The sequence below is a fragment of the Tachypleus tridentatus genome, chromosome 12 (genome assembly GCF_004210375.1).
Source record: "Tachypleus tridentatus isolate NWPU-2018 chromosome 12, ASM421037v1, whole genome shotgun sequence".
NCBI classification, from domain to species: Eukaryota; Metazoa; Arthropoda; class Merostomata; order Xiphosura; family Limulidae; genus Tachypleus; species Tachypleus tridentatus.
The window spans coordinates 47,148,894-47,168,266 of NC_134836.1; the positions used below are offsets into that span (position 1 = coordinate 47,148,894).

The following is a 19,373-nucleotide window of genomic DNA, read 5'->3' on the forward strand; positions in this document are numbered from 1 at the left end:
TTGGGACGTAAAAAATCGTACAATGTTACTAATAAAAATTATTATCCAATAATCATAGGCGAATTTAATTTTAGACATATCTAGCTCATTAGATTGAAGAGCAGATTGGTGAGAGAAAGCAAAACGTTGTTATTAATTAACCAAACAACACATTCATTACAAGTCGTGTACTTCATGCTTTCTTATTATTGGTACTAATGAGATGCATATAGTTAATAAATGAGAAAAGTTAGTTAATGTCATTACGATCTTTCATGTTTATTGCTGTTGTACTACAAAATAAGTTGATTAATTGGTAAATTTTACATATAGTTGGCAAATGACTTTAATTTTAGTAAATGCAAAAAGAGTACATTTCCGTTATCTTAAGTTCAATTGCAACTAAAACGTAAGATGCAAATTATTCAACAAGTTAGACTAAATAGAGGATTTTGAAACAGTCGGAGAGAATAGATCGCAGCAATTTTCTATTGCTAATAATAGAGCTAAGAGAATTATAGAGTTTATATATAGATATATTGATTCCAAATCAAAAGAGATAATTTCAACCACACAAAGCGTTACTTAGGTCTAAGTTCTACCGATGTATTGTGATGTCACTTAATTTGGTGAGCTGTGACATTGTTCATGCTTGTCTGCCAAAACTAAAGTTTGTCTATGAAATGACAGATTTACATTTGAAAGTTCAATTTGATATTAAAGTTTAAAATAATGTGGAGTGGAAGATCGTCCCATTGTAAGTAATCGTTAACTTATATTTTATTTATAGGTAAATCATTTAACTCAAATTTGTTCGTTTTTTTCCTCTTAATTCTATATTTAGAGATTGGGATTAACCTGTTGAAATCTAGCTTGGGGATACAGTTTCATTGTAGGGTGAGTTAAGTTTACATACCTTTATAATACCTCTTGGGTAAATGATGTTGATAAACTTATCATTGATAGCCATTATGTAGCTGCAGAAGAAGTGGATTTACGTTCCACTTCTTTGATATGTTCTGTTGTTGTAGATGTGACAGAGCTAGTGATATGTAACTAAGACATTGTCCAAAAACTATTAGTCGTACCATATCTCACAGAGTCTAATGTTTTGCCAGTTTGTTTGTACGTGTTAACTTACACGTTTTGTTGTTGTTCAAATCACATACATTTATTAGTACACTGTTGCCAGTATAAACTTAGAAAAGACAAGAAAATTTCCTAATAATATCGCAAACACCTTTGAACAATGAACATCAAATACTTAGTGAATTAGACTACCAGAACTTTATCCTTAAACTACACCCGATGAAGGCCCGGCATGGCCGAGCGCGTTAAGGCATGTGCTCGTAATCTGAGGGGCGCGGGTTCGCATCCCCTTCGCGCCAAACATGCTCGCCCTCCCAGCCGTGGTTATAATGCGACGGTTAATCCCACTATTCGTTGGTAAAAGAGTAACCCAAGAGTGGGCGGTGGGTGGTGATGATTAGCTGTCTTCCCTCTAGTCTTGCACTACTAAATTAGGAACGGCTAGCACAGATAGCCCTCGAGTAGCTTTGTGCGAAATTCAAACACCCGATGAAATATTTTATATGAAATAAAGTGGGTAAAAGGTATAGAAGATGATTGTAGTAAAATTCATCACGAGAAGAAAAACATAATATTACCAAAATTAGCGAGGGACACCTACTGTAAATCTTGCTCTCATGACGACAATCCATTTGATTGTTTTTTTTAAATATTTGTGCGTAAATGTATAGTTATGTATAACGCATGTAGATATGTATTATATTTGTAGATGTTAATAATGCCGTGGGCTCGTATTGTTGTGTTAAGGCCGTTTTGCACTCACCAGGAAACCTTAAGTCATCTTATGTTTAAGATTTAGTCCTTTATCTTGATCTAAGATTTTTTTGCAGACGATTTATGATTAAGTTTTGAAGACAGCTAGGAAATATATAATTTTATTCAATACGAAAGTTCATGATTTTGATATTATTGGGTTGAGGAATAATTCGTGAGCGTTTTTCCAAGTTAACAAAATATATTCATAAATGAAAAGCTTTCGCAAAACATTTCATGTCATTTGGTAGATAATTTTTTGCTCTAATAGATGGTGTGTTTGATTTTCATATGTCTTTAATTTTTGCTTTAATTTTCAGCTCATTAAATGGAATGTCAAGTGGACAAAATCGAGCATTTTCGACGCCATCTGCTTTTCGCATTTAAGTTCTTGCAATTTCGTTTAAATCAATGCATGCTATATACCTAGGTATTACATGAAATAAAGTATCATAATAAATGTTTTGGGTGTAATGTGTTCATGCATTGAAGTATTGTATAGTCTTGCATGTAACGCTTAAATGAAATTATTTAAAAACGCTCACGAATTATTCCTCAACCTAATATATATTAATATAATTTTAACTGTTACATTGCTTTACTCTTAATTGATTTTTAAAAATATAACGTTAGTCGATTTAGGCTGAAATAATGTTCAAAAAGTATGAATTATACTGCAATATAATTACTAATTCTAAAAAAAAAAAATTCTGTGTTGTGAATGTTCTTTGTATAAGATCATTTTCACTCAAGTGTTACGAATGAAACATTAATTCGTATGCTGTATTCTAAAGACAAATTTCTGTGTCGAACGTTTTTGAATAGCATCGTTTTCACCTACGTTGTGCAAATGAAACCTGCGAATTCATATGAGCTTATTAACTATACGAAAAGAACTAAAGTTTATAATTTTCACATGAATATGGTTTTCCAGGTCTTAAACAGAGAGAAATACAACTATCTTAATCAAATAATAACGCTACAAAACATTAAAGGAATTTTTATTTTGCAAAGCAGAGATAAAATTAAAACGTTTCGTTTAAACAATAAACTAAGAATTTCAAGAGAATGAATACAAGTTTTTACATCATGTATAAATATATATATATATATATATTCAAACAAGTTTTTGTATTATTGTTTGTAGCACGATTTGACCCCTTTAGGTAAAAAAGACTGACACAGAATAACAAGTTGACATTTATAATATATTATTATAAGTTATATCATATGGGTCTGGCTATAACATCTGTAGCTGTTAATTATTCTTAGAACAAGGTCATAATAATAGGTTTCTACAGTTAATAATCACGTTTTGTAGTTTATCTCACTATATTATCTCGAGTTCACACAGCATAACTATTCTTTGTACTGGCGTGCTTAAGCTTCTAGGTGTTATAGAGACTTATGAAGATCGTTTTATTATGATTGCGAAACCAGAATTATTTTCTTGTTAAATTTGCATGAAAATAATGTTTTATACTTTTTTCAAACGAACTAGCTTTTTCAACCTTCGCAGAAAATATTATTAGCTTTCCTATTTGCGTTGAGGTAGAGTGAAATTCCCCAGTAGGTTATGGGTAAATGTATGGACTTCGTATACAATAATACGTATATATGAAAATATAAAGAACATTAAGAACGTAATTTACCATGTCTAAGAACCAGCCACCTGGTGGTAAACATCCAATTTAAATACTCATAAGTTTGTTATTCTTAGTGTATGTGTGTGTGTGTGTTTTTCTAGCAAAGCCACATCGGGCTACCTGCTGAGTCCACCGAAGGGAATCGAGCCCCTTATTTTAGCGTTTTTAATATTCTTAGTGTCTGAAAATACAGTAAATTTTTATCGTGATGTATGATCGAGCTATTGGAAAGCAATCATATGTCTACTCTCAGGTTTCTATTTTTTTGTAGGAAAAGACAATAATACTTTAGTTATGATGAAATTGAACAACCTATGTTTTCTTAAAATAAGAAATAAAAATAATATTTTACAAGTGTTGCATGTAGACGCGGTATTACTGGTAGTTAGGGGTGCTCTACTCTACGTTTACGATTTTTGAATTTGAATACCCTCACCGAACGTTTTCGCATTTCCCTCTACGGAGACGTTATAATGTCACAGTCAATCCCACTTGGTTTTGTTAGTAAAAAGTCGCCCAAGGCTTAATGGTGAGTGGTGTTGACTGACTACCTTCTACTGATAAGGAGAAAACAACGTTTCAACCTTCCTAGCCTGAATATGACCTAGGAAGGTCGAAACGTTGTTCCCTCTTTGTCAGTAAAAGTATTAATACCATACTAGCCGTTCTGAGATGTATATTTATTTCAACTGGGTCTCTCATCATCAAGAATGACTGGCTGGCTACCTTCCCCCTAATCTGTAACTTCTAAATTACGGACGGCTAGTGCATATAGCGCTCGGCTATCTTTGCGCGAGATTTGACAAACAAACAAAGTTTATAAATGTCAATTAATATAACTATTTATAGACGCACAGAATATTTTGTTAAAAATTCTTTATTTGTTTCGTTCGTGATGTTAGAAAAACAGGTTGAGTTCAAGAAGTCTTAATAGAAATGAAAAAGAAATCCTATAATCCGAGCACTTTCTTCTTCAGGGGTAAACTAAGAGTTTTGAGTACTCGTGAGGAAAGCCTATTTATGTTTAAATTGGAAAACTAAGTGAAATACAGCTAACCAATTGCTCCACTGCCAATTCTTGCATTATTTTAATCGCATGTTGAACACGAACGTCACTCTTATAACGCATCAGCAGTTTTAAAGCAACCTGATGCAACGGGACGTAAGCTGTTGACATTCTGTTTCAAACAAGGGTTCAAACCCAGCTCCGAAGTAGGAGGAAAAAGATACTTCCTTAATAAAGTAGTTTTTGTCCAAATAAAACAAATCACATACTGATTTTAAATAAAAAGATTGTATTATAGAAATGTTACATGTCAAACACAGAATATAAAATCATTAGAATTTTTTATTTGAATTCTCTACCACAAACTACAATTAATAGGGTACACAACTGTGTCATATTTTTGTATTATATACATATTATCTGATTTATTTATTTTTTAGTTAGTAATTAAGCTTGAATTTAATTTCGAATTTATTTTATCTATTTTTAAAAGAGGAGCGGGTAACAGTGGGAAATGTGTTGTGATCCAGCTGAAGAACAAAACAAGGGTTTCCCGACACGTTCAAAATGCCACATGAGATTTATTAATTTACAAATCTGGAAAAAAAAAATGGAGGGAAAATAAAACGAACGTTAACAGCCAGTCACGAGGCCAAATTGTTTGGACGGAAAAGGGGCCAGAAATACAAGTTTAGTTAATGTAAAGAAGCTTAATTTTTCCAATAAAGAATTTTTTTAGTGATATGACGAAAATGTTTGTTTTTAAAGTTTGCGCAAAACTAAACTAGGGAAATCAGTGTAAGGCTAAAGGAAAGACATCTACTCATAGTCATCCGCCACCAACTCTTGGGCTCCTCTTTTACCAACGAATAGTGCTAAAAGAGGCAAACACGTTTGGTGTAACGAGGATTCGAAATTACGGAACAAGCGCCCTTTCCACCCGGTCATAATATGATGAAACAGAGAGCAGATTATGAACAGAACGATTCAAGTGACGCGAATCTTACAGATATTCAACCAAGCTTGTTGAAAAACAAAACCTATCAAGAAAATGTCCAATAATATCACTGACTACATCTTTTATTGACACTGGCTGACAGTTACAGAACAATTACACATACTCTTTCTTAATTGAAAAACACTAGATGAGACCAGTTAGATTAATTAATGTTGCCAATCCAAAGTCAACAGGATGTTTTCTCTTACTTCATAGCAGTGTGATTTGTGAGAGTAATATTTTTCTTCTCCTTTTATTTCTCTCTGAAGTGGGACTTACCCTGATGGAAAATCATGATTTTGAATTACTACATCTTTCATCAGAAACGCGTTCTTTGAGCTTCATATAACGAGAACGTCAGTGTGTTTTAGTGAAAGTACAGTGAAGGTTTATGCAGTCCAGCTAATCTTATTAATTATCCACAGTGAGATATAGTGTTTTATTTCTTATCTCACCCACTTTTACATCAACCACCATTCCATGATTATTCTGCAGAATAACTTCACACTTGATAGGGGTTATTTCTTGGTCCAGTGTGCCCAGGTTCCGTTTCCATTCTTTTAAACTTAAGTCATTTTAAGGATTTTAAAAGGTAAAAGAATAAAGCCAAACAAAAGAATATGTATTCTGGGATTCTTTTCGATCATATTTGCAAAATTCAAGATGGTTTCTTTGTTTTTGAATTTCGCACAAAGTTACACGAGGGCTATCTGCGCTAGCCGTCCCTAATTTAGCAGTGTAAGTCCAAAGGGAAGACAGCCAGTCATCAACACCAATCGCCAACTCTTGGGCTACTCTTTTACCAACGAATAGTGGGATTGACCGTAACATTATAACTCCCCCACGGCTGAAAGGGTGAGCATGTTTGGTACGACGGGAATTGGATATCTTGGATATAATAGTAGTTGGGTTTCTTTACACAAAGACAATCGACTAAAAACCATGCCGTTGAATATTTCTGGTGTTATAAGGTCGCGTTTCTTATCCAATTTTCTTATGAACTGTACTAATGTTGGTCAATTTGTTTACATAATGTTGTTACCACAGGAAACTACTTCTTTTAGATTCTGCCAAATACAAAGAGGTGTTTGTACTCTTAAAGTATTCATTACGTTTCAAAACGAAAACTAACTTAACCTACTTCAGGGAAAAGAAATTAAAACAAATTATTTTACAATTATGCATATATATGTAAAATATCTAGTATTTCTACTGATCTGTACCAATTTTGACGTTTCTCAGATATCTATACTTTTTAAATTCGTGGCTTGGCCAAATCTCACACATTTGATTCCCCTTTTGTCTTGTCGTTCATGCAAAACTCAGAGCTACAACCTTGGAACATTTCTCTCGGATATTTTTTGAAAATGTTTCTCTTTAATTAATTTAAGGATTACTTTGAGCCATCTATAAATGTTGTAACAATTAACAGCTTTATGAGCACAAATTAAGTAATAAAGAACAAATACAAATTTACAAATATTTGAAGATGATTATCACAACAAGTTTTTGCTTATTACTTGCATCTTTTTCAAAATGTCTATAATATATTATCATACCTTCAAGCTTTATTTCAGTATGCTTGTCAAATCTGTTATTTTACATTCTTATTGTAAAGTATATTCTGTAATGATAAACAGTAAACATGACGTATTTATAAAGTATAATTTGGTTTCTTTTTAATTTCGCGCAAAGCTACACGAGAGCTATCTGCGCTAGTCGTCTCTAATTTTCCAGTTTAAGACTAGAGGGAAGGCAGCTAATCATCACCACCCACCGCCAATTCTTGGGCTACTCTTTTACCAAGAAATAGTGAGATTGACCGTCACATTACATTGCCCCACGGCTGAAAGAGCGAGCATGTTTGGTGTGATTGGGATTCGAACCAACGACCCTCAAATTACGAGTCCAGCGTCTTAACCTCCTCGCCATGCCGAGCTTATAAAGCATCAATGCAGGTTATGGAATAAACAATGAGAATTTTAGTGAAAGGCTATTGATTTACGAAAGAGTAGATCAAGAGCGACTTGAAATATATGTTGAAATATGAAGGAATATAAATTGTTTTACTAAAATTTTGTAGAAGATAAAAGGCCTTAATAGTTTCGGGGAAAATATGATTTTTTTGAAACATGGATAAAAGTGGTTTGTAAACACAAACAAATTGAGAAATATTGGATAGTGTTTATTTCATAGGAAAGCGCAGGTTTGGGGGTATATTTGATTAAGAAAATATATAATGTCACTTTAGAAGTAAAAAAAAAAAATGGATGTACAAATGTTGGGTTGTGAAGATGACAAAATGATTTCAAGCATACTTACTAATAATGTTTACAGTTTAGCCACAGTTGGATCCACAGACATGGATGACTCCAAACTGTATCCAGTAGTTGTACGATATCTTGACCCTTTGCTTGGAAAAAATGTTTGTTCTCTTTTGACAATGGTGAAATGGAAAGAAGCTTCAACGGGAGAGAATATTTTCAAGCTTTTGGACCACGAACTGAGAAAGAGTTAAAATTCAATGGGAAAACTGTCTTAGCTTTTCTTCAGACAATGCCTCTGGTAGTTATGTTACCAGACAGTTATGTCTGGTATAGGTAAAAGTGTGATGAGACACATCTCAACAAGACAGCCTAGCATTTACTTCATGGGCTGTGCCTGTCACCTCATGAATATTGCTGCCCAGAGAACTACCCTGCCCAGTTTCTGATATACTGATAGATATCCATTATTTTCTGGAAAAAAAGTGCTAGCAGAAAACAACATTTCAAAGAGTTTCAAGGATTGTATGACAAAGAAACAAGAAAAATTCTACAACTTGTTAACACAAGATGGCTATCACTTGGGGTGTGCCTCAACAGAATATTGGACATGTGGAAGCCATTAAAAAAGTATTTTCACTGTGTAAAGGAAAAACTAGATTCAAAAGGATCTAAAGTGCAGCTCAGTCAGGCAGCAAGACTTGAACAGTCAGGATATCCTCTCATCCACACAAGGGACACAGTCAAGACACCCTCTCAGCCACACAGGGACACAGTCAAGACACCCTCCCAGCCGCACAGGGACACACTCAAGACACCCTCTCAGCCACACAGGGACACACTCAAGACACCCTCTCAGCCACACAGAGACACAGTCAATACATCCTCTCAGCCACACAGGGACACAAGACAATAGTCTCCAAAAGCAGTCAAAGAAATATTTGATATAACTCAATATATGTTTAGGCAGTGTGACCTTGAACTAAAGAAGAGACTTTCAATGAAAAAAGAGAAGAAAACGAAAGCTAACAAGGAAGCAACCAAAAAAGTTATGCGCAGAGCAAGTTAGATAAGTTAACAGTTTTCTTGGACAACAAAATGAACTTGTTATTTTGTCTTTTTCTTCAGTCTGCAATTCCTCTATTTGAGCAAGCCAATTTGATATTGCAAAGAGAAGAACCTTGCATAAACATTATGCATAGAACTCTGATTACACAAGTTAAAAATATACTTGTCAGATACATCAAGCCAGAATATCTTGAAGGCAACATCACTGAACTTGACTACAACAATGAATCCTTACACAAATCTGATGAGGCAGTTTCTATTGGAAGTGCTGCCAAAGAACACAATGTTAATTATGAAAACGACCTGGACCTGATCAGCTTCTACACCAGTGTCAATAAATACTATATTGCAGCTACAAATTACATGATGAAACATTTCCCTCTGAGTGATGAACTTTTGATTCATGCAGAGGTTTCTGATCCAAAACTGAAAGTCAGTAAAGATTTCTCTTCTCTACACTTCTTCACAGACAGATATCCTGTTTTTGTCAATACACATGAGGCAGTATTTGAACTATCAAATTGATACTTTCTCAGAAACTGTCCTTCAGTTGAATGTTGACAAGTTTTTGGTTCAGCTGTCTACAGTTAAGGATGGAAATGGCAACCAGAAGTATGACATTCTGTGTAGAGTTATGCTTGGAATTTTTACAATCTTCCATTATAATGCTGACAGTGAAAGGATATTTAGTTTAGTGACTAAAATCAAAAGCAAGTTCAGACCAAACTTGAGCACCTCAGTTTTGAGTAGTATTATAACACACAAGATGTGTATGCAGTCAAATGGACAATGTTGTTATAACTTCCAACCATCCAGAGACATTCTCATGAAAACAAAGACTGCGAAAGCTGCAAAACTATTACAATAAGTGTCATAAACATGATATAAACTAGTCCTTAAGCAAAGGCTTTTTCTGCTTACTGTTTGTGCATGTTCAATGTTGTTTTACCAGTATGTTTGTTACTCTGAACTAAATAAAAGACAATTTCAAAATAATTTTTTAAAAATTTATTTATTAAATACACAAAACACAGTCATAAATGAGCAATCTATAGCAGTAATAAACAATAATAGTTATAATAATAATATAATAATAAACAGCTTAGAGACATTGGTCAGCCACAAAGGGCTTTGTCTACAATCATTACGCTCAGTCATTTGATATAATTGGCATCTCTGTATATACATATACATATGTGTGTTTAGATAACCACTGTCGCTACCAGTTGATGCTATAAAAGTCTATTCATATTTACCTGCTAATAAAGGAATTTTTTATTTTTCCTATTGTGAAAAACGAATAAAAAATGACGTAGAGATTTAATAAAAAAACAATAACGTGTTTCGAAATATCAAGCATTATTATCTATCATATATTATTCATAAGCTGTGTAATCTACCAATTAATATTTCTATGAATTGTTCCATATAAACAAAATTGGACTTAAAACAGTTTGTCCTTGGTTCTACGACTGGTTGTATTTGTTTCGCCTCTGGAAACTTTCGGTTTGTAATCCGGTCCGAGGAATTTTTTATCGTGTAGATTGCAAAATGAACCAAGAATGTAGGTCATTACAAGTAAAATAATTATTTTTTTTTGTTTTTATAATACTTTATAAGACAGTTGAAACATCTGCGACTCACAAAACAGAGTTGTATTGAATACTCTAAAAATAAAGCATTATTTATCAATTTGTTAATGTTAGTTACCTAGTTATTCAAAACGCTTCTTATTTCTGATCAAACTTATGCTTTTAAACTATAAATTCTGTATTTTAACACATTCTGAACAAACGTCACTTTTGACAGAAAGTTCTTAAGTAATTTCGAGACAAGAAAAATGAAGTTTTGTGGATTCCTCGTGGTTTTGGTGTTTTTTATGACTTTGTAAGTAAAATTCAATACAGCTAAATATGGAGTATGTATTATTTTGTAAACTCAACATAAATAACCGCGTGTTTGATAGCTATTTGAAGAAACTTTTAAATATAAATGGTTTACATATTATAACTTTAGTTTTTGAATCAAGACTTTTTATAGTGATTTCAGAAACACAGTGTTGTATTTATGTTTAGTACTTTCTTTTGTTCTCATAAAAGTTATTTATCACATTGCTTAGGATATTTCAAAATATAAATAATATCAAACCAGATTAAATTTTTAGTGATGGCAAAGTAGTCGAATTATTTATAAATAAACAACGTTAAGAGAAGGTACTTTAGTTTTATAAAATATTGCAAATAAGTGGAAATAGCAACAGATTCAAATAGTATTGGGTTTATTTTGTTTGTTTGGAATTTCACTCGAAGCTACACAAGGGCTATCTGCGCTAGCCGTCCTTAATTTAACAGTGTAAGACTGAAAGTAAGGCAACTAATCATAATCTCTCACCCCCCAAAGATAAGTCTACTCTTTTCCCAACGAATACATTTAATTCTTAGTGATAGTAAAGTACTCAAAATCTTTATATAAATAAACAACGATAAAAGAAAGTACTTTAATGTTAAATAATGTTGCAAGTAACTTGAAAGAGCAACCAATTCTTGCATTATTGGATAATTTTGTATGTTTCACAAAAGGAAAGCAGCTAATCATTATCACTCAACCCCAACGCTAACTAAGTATACTCTTTTACCAACAAATAGTGGGTTTAACCCGTCACAGTATAACATCAACTGCTAAAAGGAACGAGCGTGTTTGGGGTAACGAGGAGTCGAAGCAGTCACCCTCAGAATATGAGTTGAATCCCTAACCTCCTGGGTGCCGAGCGGAGGATTAATTGTAATAATTATAATTGTTGTTCAGCATTTGAAAGTTAAAAGCATTTTTATTTTCGAATAGATGGTCAATTGAATGTCGACCACCATTTCCGATTGGTTGTGGAAATTGTGCAGCAAGGTTATGTTCTTTTGTTCTTCCATCATCCTGTCCAGGTGGTAAAACTACTTTGGATAGATGTGGCTGTTGCAGAGTTTGTAGAAGGGTACGAATATATTTTGTAATATTTATTCGATTAATATTACTTGTATAAATTAAAGTAATCTGTCACTGTCTGAAATTGTAAGACGTTCAAAATATCTTTATTTTCATTAATTAATTTAAAGGACAAAAACAGTTAAGTTCTTGTCCAGTGTATTTAAACATAATGATCGTTGCTTAATGAACAAAGTATAATTAAATTATTGTACAGTTACTTATGTATTTAGAATATGTAATGAAATACATGTATTTATTTACTAATAAGATTTAAAAATATATCATTAATGAGACTTCTAAAAATGATGCATTTCTTTTGTTTCTTAGAGTATTTAACTAGTGTATTTTGTGACATATACAGAAAGTGGACAAAAATGTGGCTCCCCTTGAAAATGTTGTTATTTTATAATACTTCTGTAAAACTGTACGATTTCAGAACGTACTTGACGAGATCTGTACAAATGTGATCTCATATCATAATTTTGTTACTGTATTTTATAAATAACTGTACTTCACTCAAATTGCCATACTTCCAATGCGTTTGTACAAATATTCCTGATATATTAACTGTCATCTTTCTTTGAGTGTTTCAAAAATATCATATTCCATGTTTCGTTTGCGATCTTTCTTCAATCGGCTTAACTGAGCCCATAAATATTTAATGGAATTAATTTTAGGTGATTAATCTTGACAGTCTATGTCATCAGTTCTATTATTTTGAATATATCTTTTAAAGGATTTCACAACTGTAGAGAAATTTGTTTTATCATTTTATAGTCTAATTGGAATAAGAACGTCAAAGACACTGCAGCAGGTGTACAATAATGTTTATAAGAAAATATAATTGTGTCATAAAAAGTTCAGTTATTTGTGAAATCTACTGTTAAAATTAGGATTTGAGATCATATGTGAGCAGATCTCTCCGAGTACGTTCTAAAAACAGGTAGTTTTACATATTTTTCTGTTATCTAATAAAAAATATAACAAATTAACAACGTTTTTGTTGGAGGATCAGTCTATTTCCTCCCTTTGTTTATGTATTGTAACAACAATTCTAATCTTATACCAAAAATAAAATATAACAAGAATTTATAGTTTGTGTTCTCAAAGTGTTTTATTTTTATTTTCAGGGCGGATGGAGCGGATAGACCTTTTGAATTTTCAAAAGCACATTGGTTTTTGCACAATGTATGAAATACTTATAAAAGATTCACAATATAAAATAAAAGTAAACAAGAATTATGAATTTCAAAATAGTTTAGATTTTTTTAATTGTACCGAATCCTTTCTAACCTACATTAATTAAAAATACTAACATAAATGTCTCCCTACTACCACAGCCGCATGTATTGGGACTCATACATCTAGAAACCGGGTTTTGTTGCCGTGGTGGGTAGAACACCAATATCTTATTATGTATATTTGTATAAATAAATATACGTAAATACACTGGATGCTGTTGTTTATATTCGTCTGTTTTAGTTCAAATAACTTTCCACATCACAAGCTTCCGCGCCTCTTTTAATTTCAATGAATGATTTTTCTAAAGACTGAAACAATTTAAGTTCAATACTCTAAATTATATCAATATTTCTTTGAACAAAAAATCATAAATTGTAAATTATACTTTGAATGTAACTTCCTATTATGTAAGTTTTATCTTTTTTCTTCAGAATAAAGATTAACTGGACGAAACATTTGTATTTATCAATGATTAATGAGTATGTGCATTGAAGATAACTGAAATGTGCAATGTTCTTGTTATATAGTTCATGTTCCAAAAAACATAAAGAAACATTTTTCTACTGGGTTGAAAATGTTTAAACATATTTTAATATTTTGAGATCTCTTTAGTCACAAATTGTTTCCAAAGAGGAAAACAAGTTTATATTGCGTTTAAACCTAAGTGGAAAATTTAGCTTTTTTTTTATCTTGATATTTAATGAGGTTATTTAGATAAGGATATTGTACATTCCTGAGCTACCCAGTTGGGTTTGTATTCGTGAAATACCAAAAAATATATTCGCACTTTAAGCTATGACTGTGTATTAAAAGTAACAGTCAATCCATTAGTGTGGACGATGGTTGGCAGGGTGCTACTGACCGGCTTCCTTCCAAAGTAATCAGTAATAGAACACCAGAGCTTGTTTAATAGCACTGTCATAAATGTAAAATAGCAATGCTAAGTTATGGATATCTTTTCAAAACTGGATTACAACTTGAGAGGTATATAAAGAAGTAAGATGGTGTGTATTATTTTATACAACAAAGCTAGTGCAATTGACTTAAATCTACACAATTTTTTGTTATTATATAAAACGCTTTAGAATACCATAGTTTAATTGTATACGTTGGTTAAGTTTTTCAGAAGAAGGTGTGTTGTTGGTGATAAAATTTAAATTTGTGTAATACATTTCCAAATTGTCAAAATATCATTTATCATATGATATAACGATACTTTATAATTATAAGCCCCCCAGTGGCTCAGTGGTAAGTCTGCGACTTACAATACTAAAAAGCGGGTTTCGATACTCGTGGTGGGCAGATCACAGATAGCCCGTTGTGTAGGTTTGTGTTTAATTCAAAACAACAATTTCTTTAAAACAATGTTTTACATTTTGTACTTTATTGTGCTCTTACTTTTAATACTGGCATACTCATTACTTATGGGAATTATATATATTATTTTGTAACTTGGGCGAGCGAGGCCAGTGGTTAGCGGGACGAACTGTGGGTTTGTGGGTCATGCGTTTGTATCCCATTACCAAATAAAAAAATCACGTTCCACACTCTTTAGCCGTTGAGTGTTTCATTTTATTTGGGTCAAACAAGAGTAACCCAAGTATTGGAGGTGGATTCTGTTGATTAATTACCTTGTCTCCAATCTACCAGGTTCAAAACAAAGCACAACTTGTGCCAATAGCTCAGGAGCAGCTTTGTGCAAATATCGAAAATAAAGTAAGATTTCGTTTGCAATTTTAATAAAGTAGCTCAAATAAAAATTCTAGTCAATCTGCCGACAATTTACCGAACACGGGGTACCTGATTGAAAGTAAAGAAAAAAGAAACTTAAGTGATTACTTGGGACTTGATAGACTATGGAAACTACTGTGAATAGAATAAGGTAAAATAAAAAAAAAAACTTTGTGTTATTTGTCACAATATTGTAGATTTCATTAAATAATTACTGATCTTATTTTGAGATAATTCGTATTTTTAAAGTAAGGAATGAAATATTCTAAATTAAGTTAGCATAATATTCGTCTGTAGTTTTAAAAACAAGAACTATTTAGCGATTTAAATGTATTGCTTTTAGCTTTGTTAATAGCTAAACGAAACACTTTTGTATCTGAAAACGGCTGGTATGGCTATTAATACTTTTACTAATGAGGCAAGGAACAACGTTTCGATCATTCAGGTTAATAAAAACACACTTCTGTACGAAATGTAACTTGGCAAGAACGATGTTTTACTGGCATGTTGCTACTTTATATGATGGGTTAAAAAGTGATACTGTCAGCCTCTAAAAATATTTCCTGTCAAGAAAATGTACTCTCTGAGAGTATGATTTTTAATAGGCGAATTCATAAACTGTGTAAACTTGCTAGTATATTTGTAAGAGTTGGGATAATTCGTGATGAAGAGAAATCAAACTGAAGTAAAAATGTTTCTCAGGACGGCTGGTATTGGTATTAATACTTTTACGAATGAAGCACAGAACAACGTTTCGACCTTCTTAGGTCATATTCAGGCTAACAAAAAGAGAGTTTGCACCGTACACAAGTCTTGGGGACAAGAGTATAAACGAGTACGGGATTGTATATTATTAAGTTAATAATTAGTATAGATATAAAGATTTTTCTTTATTTTGATTTAGTTTTGGTTTTAGTTGTTGTATATGTAAAGATTCTTTGATTTTGCGTTTGTTTATATTTGTTTCCCTACTTAGTATCTGCGAGTTTTCTATGGTTATGTTGTGTTTATTTGATTTGTAGTGGTCAAAACGTGTGAAAATGTTTTTTGTTCTTTGAATCTGGTTTCTATTTTTCTGCTTGTTTCTCCAATACAGAAGTCGTGGCAGTTGTTGCATTGTATTTTATAATTAAGGTTGGTGTTGTATTTGTCAGCGTAGTTTTTAGATTGCATGGAGTTTAGTTTTTACCTGTTTTTTGAATAAATTTAGTGTTTACTGGAATGTTGTGTTTTGTTACATTTTTTCCAGATGTTTGTTAATTTTTCGCTGATGTAGACAATATATGGTATGCAGCAGTGTAATGTTTTCTAGTTTCTTGTATCTTTAGATTTATTATCGTTTATTTATCGTTAATTGTGTTATTGATTTAGGTGTGTGCGTACAATTTTTCTATGTTTTTTGGAAAAAATTGTTGATGTTGTTGAAATGTTATTTTATTTTATTGATTTCATTGTTAATTTGATTGAGTGAGCATAGTTTTGCGACTGTGTTTATTTGGTTTCTTAATGTGTTAAGTTTTTGTTTTATTTCATGTGCTGAGCAATAAAGAATGTAGATTCCAGTGTGGGTGATTTTTTTGTGGCTTTCTGTTTTGAATTGTATCGGTTCTAGTTATCTCGAGGTTGAGAAATACTATTCGGTTAGTTTTTTCGTGTTCACAGGTGAACTTAATGTCGGGATGTATCGAGTTAACGTGATTGAAAAACTAAGTGTGTGTTATGTAGATGTGAATCCAGCAGTTGTATCATCAACATACCTCTACCAGCATAGTGGTGGATATAAGGCTGAATTGATCGTTTGAAACTCAATCTATGCCATGAAAAATATTGGTTAGTACTGGTGACATGGGATTCCTTACATTTATGACATTTATTTGAAGGTAGTTTTGATTATTGAACATAAAGTTAGTTTTGGTGGTAGTGAATTTTATAGTGGTTACTAATTGGTTCCTGTGGATGTGTATCAATGGCTTAGGGTCTTGGACATAAATTTCTCAAGCTATCTTGCAGGCTTAATAGATGGAACTTTTGTAAACAGTGATATTGCATTAAAACTAACCATTAAGGCTTTATGACTTAGTTCATTGAGAATATATTCAAAATTAAAAGAGTCTTTGAAAAAGGAGCCGACTAATGTTACATATTTAGAAAATATATATCGATGTTGTACTTAAATGTTTATTAGGGCTATATTATTGGTAATAAGGGACAATCGGGTTTGTAAGGCTTGGGAGTTCCGATTAATTGTGGTATGCGTGACTCGGTCCATCGTAGGTAAGAATAAAGGTTTTCTAATATTGTTTATTTTTTCATTTGTAGTAGCATTTTGTTGAATAAATTTTCATACGTTTTTGTTGGATTTGTGTGTATTAGTTTAAATTTGTTTGTATCTGTTAAAATGGTATTCATTTTTCGAAGATATTCATTTGTTTTCGTTATAACTATAGCATTACCTTTATCTGCTTTTATACTTTTGATATTGTCGTCTTGTTTTAGGTTGTTCATATAATTAATATCTTTTTGTGTGAGGTTGTTTTCTATGTTCTTTTTTTGTGAAATAATGTTGATGATTTTCCGTGAAAATTCTTTGAAAAAGTTGTTTGAGATGCTGTTTTGAGGTGTTTCTGGCAAATAGATGTTTCAAGTTTAACCTGGGAAAATAGAACCTAGGTTGTCGACGAAATTCTTGTTCAAGTGCTCCTTGTGTTCGCTTTCCGTTGTTTTGTTGATGTTCTCAGTTTTTGTAGAATGAACCACCAGTCATCCAGCTAAGTCTTCCAAAGAGACTTTCATTTCGATTGATGGAATATTTCTAGGTGTTACTGCAAAGTTGAGTCCTTTGTTGAGTATAAGTATTTATTCATTCCTTAATTTTCGATTGGATATCCGTTAATTATGAGGATGGTTGATGGTTCGTCGTGTTAGCGTCTATTTGTTGTTCGCATTTTAATTTATCTAGTTTTTTGTTGCGGTAAATCCTCTATTCCTTGTCTTTTACAATTGATTTGTTTGATGTTGCGTTGTATGAGTCCGCTAGAATCCAGGTTTCGGTACCCGTGATCGACAAGAGACAGATAGCCTGTTGTGTTGCTTTGTGCTTAATTACAAACAAAAAGAAAATTTTCTAATTTCAAAAACGTATTCATTTTCGTTATCATTTGGTTTAGAATCATTTGTTACAAGTTCTTTTCACAATACTTAGAGAAAAAACATATTTAATTATAACTGACTTTGGTCCGGCATGGCCATGTGATTAAGGCGCTTGACTCGTACTCTGAGAGTCGGAAGTTTGAATTCCCGTCACACCAAACATGCTCGCCCTTTCAGTCGATGGGGCATTATAATGTAACAGTCAGTCCCACTATTCGTTGGTAAAAGAGTAGCCCAAGAGCTAGCAGTGGGTGGTAATGACTAGCTACCTTTCAGCTTGTCACTGCTAAATGATGTATGGCTAACGCAGATATCCCTCGTGTAGCTTCGCGTAAAATTAAAAATCAAACAACAAAACATTAACTAATTTCAACCATAAAATATTAAATGACCAGCTCTTAGTTCATTGGTGTATTACTAATAACTTTTATCCAGTTAAAATCATTTATCCAACTCTGAATTACAACACTATGTTCCTTCAATTTACAGATGTAAGACTTTCGTTACCATCTTAAATCTAGTATAGATCGATTCTCTCTATGTAAGTACTTTAGTAAAGAAGAACCTTTCAGGTTATTATGAGCTTATTAACGTTCTGCGAAAATGAAAAGCAAATTCTTAGCTGTTTTATTCGGATGTTGCCCAGCAATAATTGTTGGTTAGTGAGCTCTACTCGAAACCATACGTTCGCGAAAATAAAACCAAACGTTGAAAATGCATGCATTTTCAGCTATATAAGTAACATTGCTTAAACGTAAGATTATCACCCTATCTTTGACAGGAACGACATATCACAATATTAGGAATGCACATTATTTATTGAAATATATTTTAATTACTCAAGATGAATTTATATTTTAATAATTTGATTTTCACAAATTTTCTGTACTAAAAGAGGTACAAACCGGTTCAACAATAGAGAATTAACAATTATTTATAAAGACCATATATTTATATCTAATATATGTAATTTATGAGCCATGTAGTATATCGAAAAATTTTACTATGAACCGATGTGTTAAAAACTTAGTTTAATAGTTTACCAAGGAATGATTATTTCATTGTTTATTTTAAGGTTTATATTTTTTTATGTTTCAGGAATTGGTGTACTTACAATTTGTTGAAAGCGTATTTTATCGTGTATAATAATTAGAGATGATGTAATTCATTCGTATTATTTCTTATTTTTTCTTAAGTCGTTAAATGGTTGAAACCACTGTGAATACACAAAATAATCTTATCCTAGTTCTGTTATGCCACAATACAACATATTTAGAGTATCCATTCATTATTTAGTTACATAGTACATTTAAAGGATTCTTATTTTTGATTAAATGTTTGCTTCATAGGTTATTTTACTAGTTTATAGAACAGTAAATTCTTTATCTTCAACACATTGTTAAAAACCTTCTGATAGAATTCCTTAAGCGATTTCAGGGCCGCAAAATAGGGTCTCATGGATTGTTTTTTGT

General features: G+C 32.2%; 1 long non-coding RNA gene across 1 annotated transcript; it reads left to right on the plus strand.

The window, feature by feature from the left end:
• Positions 1-10,448: 10,448 nt before the first annotated feature.
• On the plus strand, positions 10,449-13,232 carry LOC143233205 (uncharacterized). The gene is made up of 3 exons (XR_013018027.1): positions 10,449-10,689; positions 11,644-11,785; positions 12,909-13,232. It is a non-coding gene; the product is annotated as an uncharacterized LOC143233205 (long non-coding RNA).
• Positions 13,233-19,373: the final 6,141 nt, after the last annotated feature.